This window comes from Glandiceps talaboti, chromosome 15, assembly GCF_964340395.1.
Source record: "Glandiceps talaboti chromosome 15, keGlaTala1.1, whole genome shotgun sequence".
NCBI classification, from domain to species: domain Eukaryota; kingdom Metazoa; phylum Hemichordata; class Enteropneusta; family Spengelidae; genus Glandiceps; species Glandiceps talaboti.
The window spans coordinates 6,326,780-6,334,909 of NC_135563.1; positions in this window are offsets into that span (position 1 = coordinate 6,326,780).

The following is an 8,130-nucleotide window of genomic DNA, read 5'->3' on the forward strand; positions in this document are numbered from 1 at the left end:
AGGAAATGGTACTTCAAGGCAACACAGGATTAATTTTAGGTATTTAAGTCGATCACGAAGTCCACGTTTTCGATGGATTTCACCAGTTAAATCCGTTTCAATCTTTGATTCTCATCAATCGTGCTCATGAAGATCAATTGACATAACGCAGTTTATTGGACGACAAACTGCTTTCTCTAGAGAACACATCTTACGTTTTATGTATCACTAGTAGTCGACAGTGTGAACAACTAAAAGCGTGATACTATTGCCAGAGACCAAATTAACCTATCCACAAAAAATTGAAACATGACATTTACACGACTTCATCTGACAAATTAGTATAAGCAGTCTTAATTTGTTCTTGTTTGAATGCCTTGTTATTTTGTAATGTGCCATCTGAGCCTGTGTATAAAATGTTTTGCTTCTCAAATACTCTACTTTTTAATCTGTTAATGTCGTATAATGTCTTCATTTCGACATGCAGGTTAGCAGCAAATAGATCTATACAGTAGTCTTGTCGTTAACATAACCAGTGGAGCACCAAATATTTCTTTTTAAAAACCAACGTCTTGTAATTACAAAGAAATGGGAAAAACAGTTTATGCTTCGTATAAAAGAAGAGTTTCATAGGAGAAGCTGAAACTAACTGAATATGTATGTATGTATGTATGTATGTATGTATGTATGTATGTATGTATGTATGTATGTATGTATGTATGTACCTTCACACACACATACACGTGCATATATATTATGGATATATATGGATATATATATATATATATATATATATATATATATCATGTGTAAATATGATATATATATATATATATATATATATTATATATATATATATATATATATATATATATTAACATGTGTGTGCGCACACACATATAAATGTACATATTATGCGCGTGTGTGTGCATGTGTTATATTCATACATACATACATACATACATACATACATACATACATACATACACGCATACATGCATACACGCATACACGCATGCATACATGCATGCATACATACATACATACATACATACATACATACATACATACATACATACATGCATACATGCATACATGCATACACGCATACATGCATGCATACATACATACATACATACATACATACATACATACATACATACATACATACATACATACTTGCATACATAATTGCATACATTCATCCATTCTTCCATTTGTTATTTATTACTTAATGCATTCATTGGCTAATGGCTAGACAAATTAACGATTTTTGCAGAGATCAAAGAGTTCATTGACTTTGTGAAGAAATTAAATGCACGAGCTACATTGAATGCGGTACTCGTTGCATTTGTATGTAGTGAAAACCTTTGAGGCTGGTTTGTGCAACTGTATATTGATTACTTTACTCTCACTGAACTCGATGGATTGACCATAATTTGACTTAAACTGAAAGGTCGACGCTGAATAATATAATATTCTATAACAAAACATTTAACTGTCGGGTGTTTGAATGTTCAGGGTGGAGAGGAAATAACACTGGAGACAATAACATCCGTTTAATACCGCATGGGTTGTGCATTTTCTAGCTTCATTTGCCGATATGAAAACGAACTGCTTAAGCAATAGGCTTTATTCGTTTCGTTAAGATCTGGCAATTACTGAATAACTGAACGCCGTTGACGCCCTCGATAAATGGACGCGGTTAAGTGCTTGCCCCACTAAATGAGCAACGTTATGCGAATAATATCACTTTGCAGTGGCTATTTTTATCAAATCTTTTGTAATAAAATTTGAAGAGGGATCGTCTTTTCAGTGTCGCTATGTGCAGATATGTGTTGAAAGATTCGACTAACAGAGATGCGAAATTGGACATCAATATATCACTGAAACTGTTGAAATCATAATAATAATCGCAATTTTCATTTCTAATTGGGGCCTGTCCACAAGAAATCCGTCGCTCATCGTCTGCCAATCCAATTGCACGTGGTAATGAGAAGAAGACCTAAGACTGGATCTACGTCTGAAGTAAACGTAATTATAGCTGCACTTCCCTCCAATTACTCTAGAAGTGAACCTGATTTGATGTTTTATACAAAGGCCGGATTGGCAGCGATGGTCGATGTACATAGAATCATGATCAATTTACAGTATGTGCAGTAATACCCCTGAACAATAAAAACTACCTATGTGGTCGATGAATCGCTTGTGCCATTGGGTTAAGTTATTTTTACGCACGTTGTACTGTTCTCTTCCTTTTATATCATTTGAAAGCGGTGTTCTGCAGAATGTTGAATATGCAGAAATTTAAAGATGCTTATTGGATACTGTAGTATTTGGCAGATGGATACACGTAGTGAGAAATAAGACACTGGACGAATGAATTAACAAACGCACAGATAGACAATGTGATAGACAGACTGATGATGGATTAAACAAATAAATTTGTACCCAACCGGGTCTAACTGACACAATTAACGTAGACAGTATTAAGGTAAACTTTATCATTAGGAAAAAAACAGAGAAATTAATCTCTGACATCAAAACCATTTAAATCAATGGGGACAAATAAGGTAATATAATAGAAGTTACCGAGCTCATATTTCAGCTTGCTGAACACGCAGATTAATTTACATGTGAACAAACGTCTCGATGAGGAGTCTGGGTGATTAATACCTCAAACAGACGTTTTTATATTAACTAGAATTTTCGTAGATGCAGGGATGCACGGTTTTACAAAGTACCCTTTCCCAACAAAATGCGAGTGATGACAAGGGGAGGCAGATATTGCAGCTCTTGCATTCGATGGGTTAGACGAATCATCGAGCACAGCCTTACTTATTCCTCGAAGCTACATGGCTGTTGCCTTCTTTGCCGCAGTCTGGTATATAGAAGCCTAGTTTTGCCTGTCAAATATAGCTTAACCAGGACAAAACTTCAACTAGAACACGATTGCTTACATTGAAATTTCTAAGTTTTCTAAAAATGATTAAGCGTTAAGTCTTCTTTAACCGACAATCTCTCAGAAAAAAATTAATTTGTTGATTAATGCTTAAATCTGTGTGCATACTATGAACTTCCAAGTTTAATCAGGTAATTGCTGTAAGCTATGTATTAAACCTAATCTACTTCGAACTGTGTAGAAATATGACGAATATTAACCTCTGAAAGTTCGTTCCTTGGTTAAATTTAAAAGTCACGGCAGCCATCTTTAAACCGCTTAATATCCACTGATATCCCTACCAATCAATCTGTTGCATTTTGCATGTAGTGTTATAGATTACATGACACAAAACGTTGATCGCCCAAACGGTGGGTTAGTGTTGTCTGCCCTTCTACGTTCATCAAACGCCAGCTCAATTGTTTCATCTACGTTTATATGTGTTGTAGTAAAATTTTATTATATGAGGTTTCTGTAAGATTCAGTCGATAAGTCTGAAACTTCGAGCTTTTATGAGATAAACCGTGCCGCTACTAAAACTCGTCGTGTTTATCATTATCTAAACTGGCCTTTGAGGGCTCTACTAAACAATATGGTTATTTAAAGAAAACTAATCTCCAATTAGAAGTCTGTTTTGTTGATTGAGTTGTCGTATAATTATATGCATTTCTTCTCAAATGCATCGAAATTTTCTTGATTTTGTAACTTTTGAAATGTCTATTTGGTTTATTAGGTTTATGCTAGAAGACATTATTATATAGTTAACGCTTTCGTTTCGTCTTTTCTTTTACTACGCTTATCTGTACCCAGGGTATTCTCTTGTTTTTATTTACTTTCGACTATATTCTTTGGTGGACAACTGATATAGAGATTATGTTCACATTTTTCTACTACATTTGAAAAATAAAACTGCCATGCTTAAACCTAAATGCTAGATTGGTGATCATGACGTGTTAGGTCATCACGACTACATCCATAATACATTACTTCGATGATTTATAGTATACATAGCATTTCGATTAATAAACTTTATTACATTTGTGAATTTAGTTTAACGTTCTTTTACGAAAACCTTCGCATTGACAATAAATTGATGTTATAGTATCCAATGATACTTTAAAATCGACACTCAGGCTGAAATTGGGTAGAATGCGAAAACAAATCATTTTGAGGAAATAACTTGTGTTCATTCGTTTTAACGCCGAATGGGTGCTCACAAGCTAGTAATTAGGTAATAAATGCACCAATACACGTGGTCGGTAAAGTTAAGCTAGATTGAACATTTAACAGTGAATTCGCTCGACCACTTTTGCACACGTAGGGTCAAATTTTCCAAATGTGCCAAACACAGAAACAGTGTGACTTACATGTACTCCATATTACATTGTAACTTTTCACAATACGATAACAGCTAAACAAACCGGAGATGATATTCTAGTTCCTTGGAGTGCTGTTACAAAGATAAAGTAAAACAGTATCACAGGGGTCTGCATACTGCATTAGAATACTTCCTGTGTCCTCCCAAATGGACACGACTATTGCGCAAAACTCAGCACTGTACATGAAAACCGAACAAGTGAAGCGATTCCAAACGATGTTGGTACGTGATCAGACTTTTTGACGTTGCTAGATAAATCGTTCAAGGCTGCACATTTAATTCGACTCGGCTCGTATATGGTGTAAAATACATTACAGTTACTCATTAAAGGAGTGCAGAGATATATACAAACGGAAGGGAAGGCCTTGGGATCTTTCAGAAGTGAGGAAATGGCGAATCCAACTGACGATCCAAGAGTATATTGAAGACAGTGTTATTTACGAAAGTACTGTACGTCCGGCATCGCGTGGCATGTTTGAATGATACCATGGCACCAATAGTTTCACTAAGTGACTGTAAACTGTCCATTCCAAATACTCTGAGGACCTAGAACACGACTTCGCAATCAATCTTCCAAACACGCATAGCATCATATCTTCTATTTACTGTCGTTTAAGGAGTTTATTGTATATGTTCGACCGTAATTTTATTAAATCTACTCAAATGACACACAAAAGTTGTGAATTAAGTAATATATTAATGTAACAGTTCATTCTGATCACTATGTCCATTGAAGACAAGTAGTACACGATATAAGCATCTGTGTACTTCACAAGGCCAAACTATTGATATGCAATTTTCACATGTACATGTTTCGTTGCGAGTACGTGACGTACATAGTTTGTATACGTGCTGAACTTAGAAATTAAACATGTACAGTGAACATGATCAAAACCAATCTTGTCCACGAAAGTTGGACTTTTGACATATGACTGGATAAAAAGTACATTGGCGAGCAGTTTTGAACTATTTTCATCATATACGCCCATCATTTGTATTTAATGTGACTATATTAAATAGTCCATATTGGCAATATTACCAGTATACGGTTTCAGTTGTTGTACTGAAAAATAAAACAGTATATGAAGACCTTCAATACACTGAGCCGAGCCTCAAGCTTTTTATATATACATGTGACGAGTTATCTGAATATTAAAATATGAATTTTGACCATGAGAGTTAAACAGAATAATTTCTGCATGTCAACGGAGCGAGGATATATGTAACTGCAATATATATATATATATATATATATATATATATATATATATATATATATATATATATATATATATATATATATATATATATATATATATATATATATATATATATATATATATATTGCGTCATTGTAGAGCGCCTCCAAACTATTTTACTGTCCGGGTTTATGATTTCCTTGAGGTACGTACAGAGTATAAGCCCGACCTCAAATGAAAAGTAAAATTTCAATGTCAGGGTCTTGACACAGTCTCATTTTAAGTATCATGAGTCAGGTTTTCAACTTATTCTTTCCTTGTAAAACCAAATTTTTTTTATCATGGCACCGAAAAGTACATTATTGTAGTACATTATTGTAGTATAGGAAATGTATTGTAAATGTTAGTTTTCATTTGATTTCCTACTATAACCTCGACCTCCTAGTGGAGTAACATTGACTTAAAAGCATTTGTAATTAAAGACAAGTCATAGCCAAGCTTAGATTAAGAGTAACACGGAGTATTTGCAGTTCGTTTTACAACGGATTTCATTACACTGTTCAGCGGCTTTGTTTCAAATTGCTACAAACACGCAGAAAGTAAGGATGAACTAAACTTGCCACACTTTAAGATAGCATACCGAGCTCATAAGATACTTTCTTGCAATATTTTATCGTAATGAAATGAAACGATGTGCCACCATGCAGACATGAAAACATTGGTGCCTGGGTGTCTGTAGTTTGCTATATATATATAAATGGTTTATTTCATTCAGACTAAATAGACAAATGAATTGCGATCTTGCTAGAAAGTGTAGCATTTGCAGTTTGTCATTGATTTCTGCGTGGTTGTGTCAAACATAACGCTGAATGGTACAGTATTGTGAAATTCACTCTTTCTTGTACATTATTTACCGTTAATATTACATGTACAACCTTGGATTCTCCATAGCGATTACTCTTTCTGTCAGCAATCAATCACCCGCATGTCAGTCACTTAACAGTTGAGGATTAAATACTACTAGTTATTGTAGACTACACATATATAGAAAGACAAAACACAGGACGCAAAATTCTTTACTCTACATCTACCGATCTTTTCCCAATCTTTCCCTTTAGGGTCTAATAGATTCCCTATTTTGTTTACATGCTGATTGTCATATCAGTACTTTCTCTTTCAACGTCTATCTAACGTAAAACATGCCAACGGAACCACATCAATATGTGAGTACACTGCGGGCGTTTCAATGTTTTTTTTCTGTGAAATGAATGACATGGTCTGATTTACATGCAAGATAAATTCAACACTCACGATGCTTTTATCAGTCTCCGTCAGAGACTTTTTAAGAGTGACTTGTGATATTAATGAGGCAGTTGTATCTTATATGAATCCAAGTGCCAAAATACAAAAAATATTATATTACTCAATAACTCAAACGCAGTCGACCTCGGTTTATTTCAGGATTTTTCTTTTTCTGTTCGTTGATTCATATTCGATTCACTCGACTTTTGATTGCATATAATAACCAAAATTGCAATTTGATTTGTATTGCAGTTGTCGTGCGTCATAATAGCTAATGGTGTTTCAGAAAGTAAAGATTGAAAATTATTTGATTTAATTTGATTTGATTTGATTTATTTCAGCACATATACAAAAACAAAAACAACTGACAATATAAACATTATTATGATGGGATAACACAGAAAAGTTAAAAACTTATTTCCACTATGGTCCCACATAGAACAGACAAATTCAACCACAGACATAAACCAAACACACATTACACAAAACAAGGGGAAAAACTTGGGAAATCAAAGTTCCCAATCATTACTACACACACCCCAACAAGTATGTTAATTAAAATTATACTTAAGAATCCAAATATGAACATGTCAAAATCAAGTAAAAGACGTGTACACATAATATTAAATACACACAACCATTACATGTGTCATAGCATACACGCCCTCAAGGAACTCTTAGACTATTTTGGGGCAAGGCTAACTCAAGTTATAAATAATGTAAGATTGTACACTGAAATCAAATAAAAGTCTCGTCCATCAAATAAAGAAAAACGTGATAGATTAAAAGAGGTTCACTGAACGGGAACGCCTTGCTAAATATGAAACAAATAAACAGATCAAATTTTATGATAACGTACAAAATGTATTATTTCTGTAACTCGTTTTACAAAGAATGCCGATTGGGAATTACGCATGCCAGCCGTTAAATGAATTTATTGTCTAAAAATGAGATAACTATATTCTGTAATTATTTCTGGCTTTTATTGTGGTTAGCTGAATTTCATAGTCATTTTTACAGATCGCAATATCTGTAAATTATCAGCAAAGGCTTACGTTTGAGTGTACCGTAGCGAATCAGTACAAAATGGCTAAAGCCAGTGCCATTAAAGTCGACATACCTGAAATGTTTGGAGATTTTTTAATATTTTATATTTCGTAAGATGACTTAAAGTGCACTAGCTGTGATTCGAGCCTTTTTTGGCGATCAGAAAACTTATAATGCTTCCACTGAAAATTGTTAAAATACCAATAATTAGACTTTGTGTATGATAATGAGAGGTCGATTTTATCTCTAAGTAGTATAGTAGCAGGTCGAAATCATGACATGAG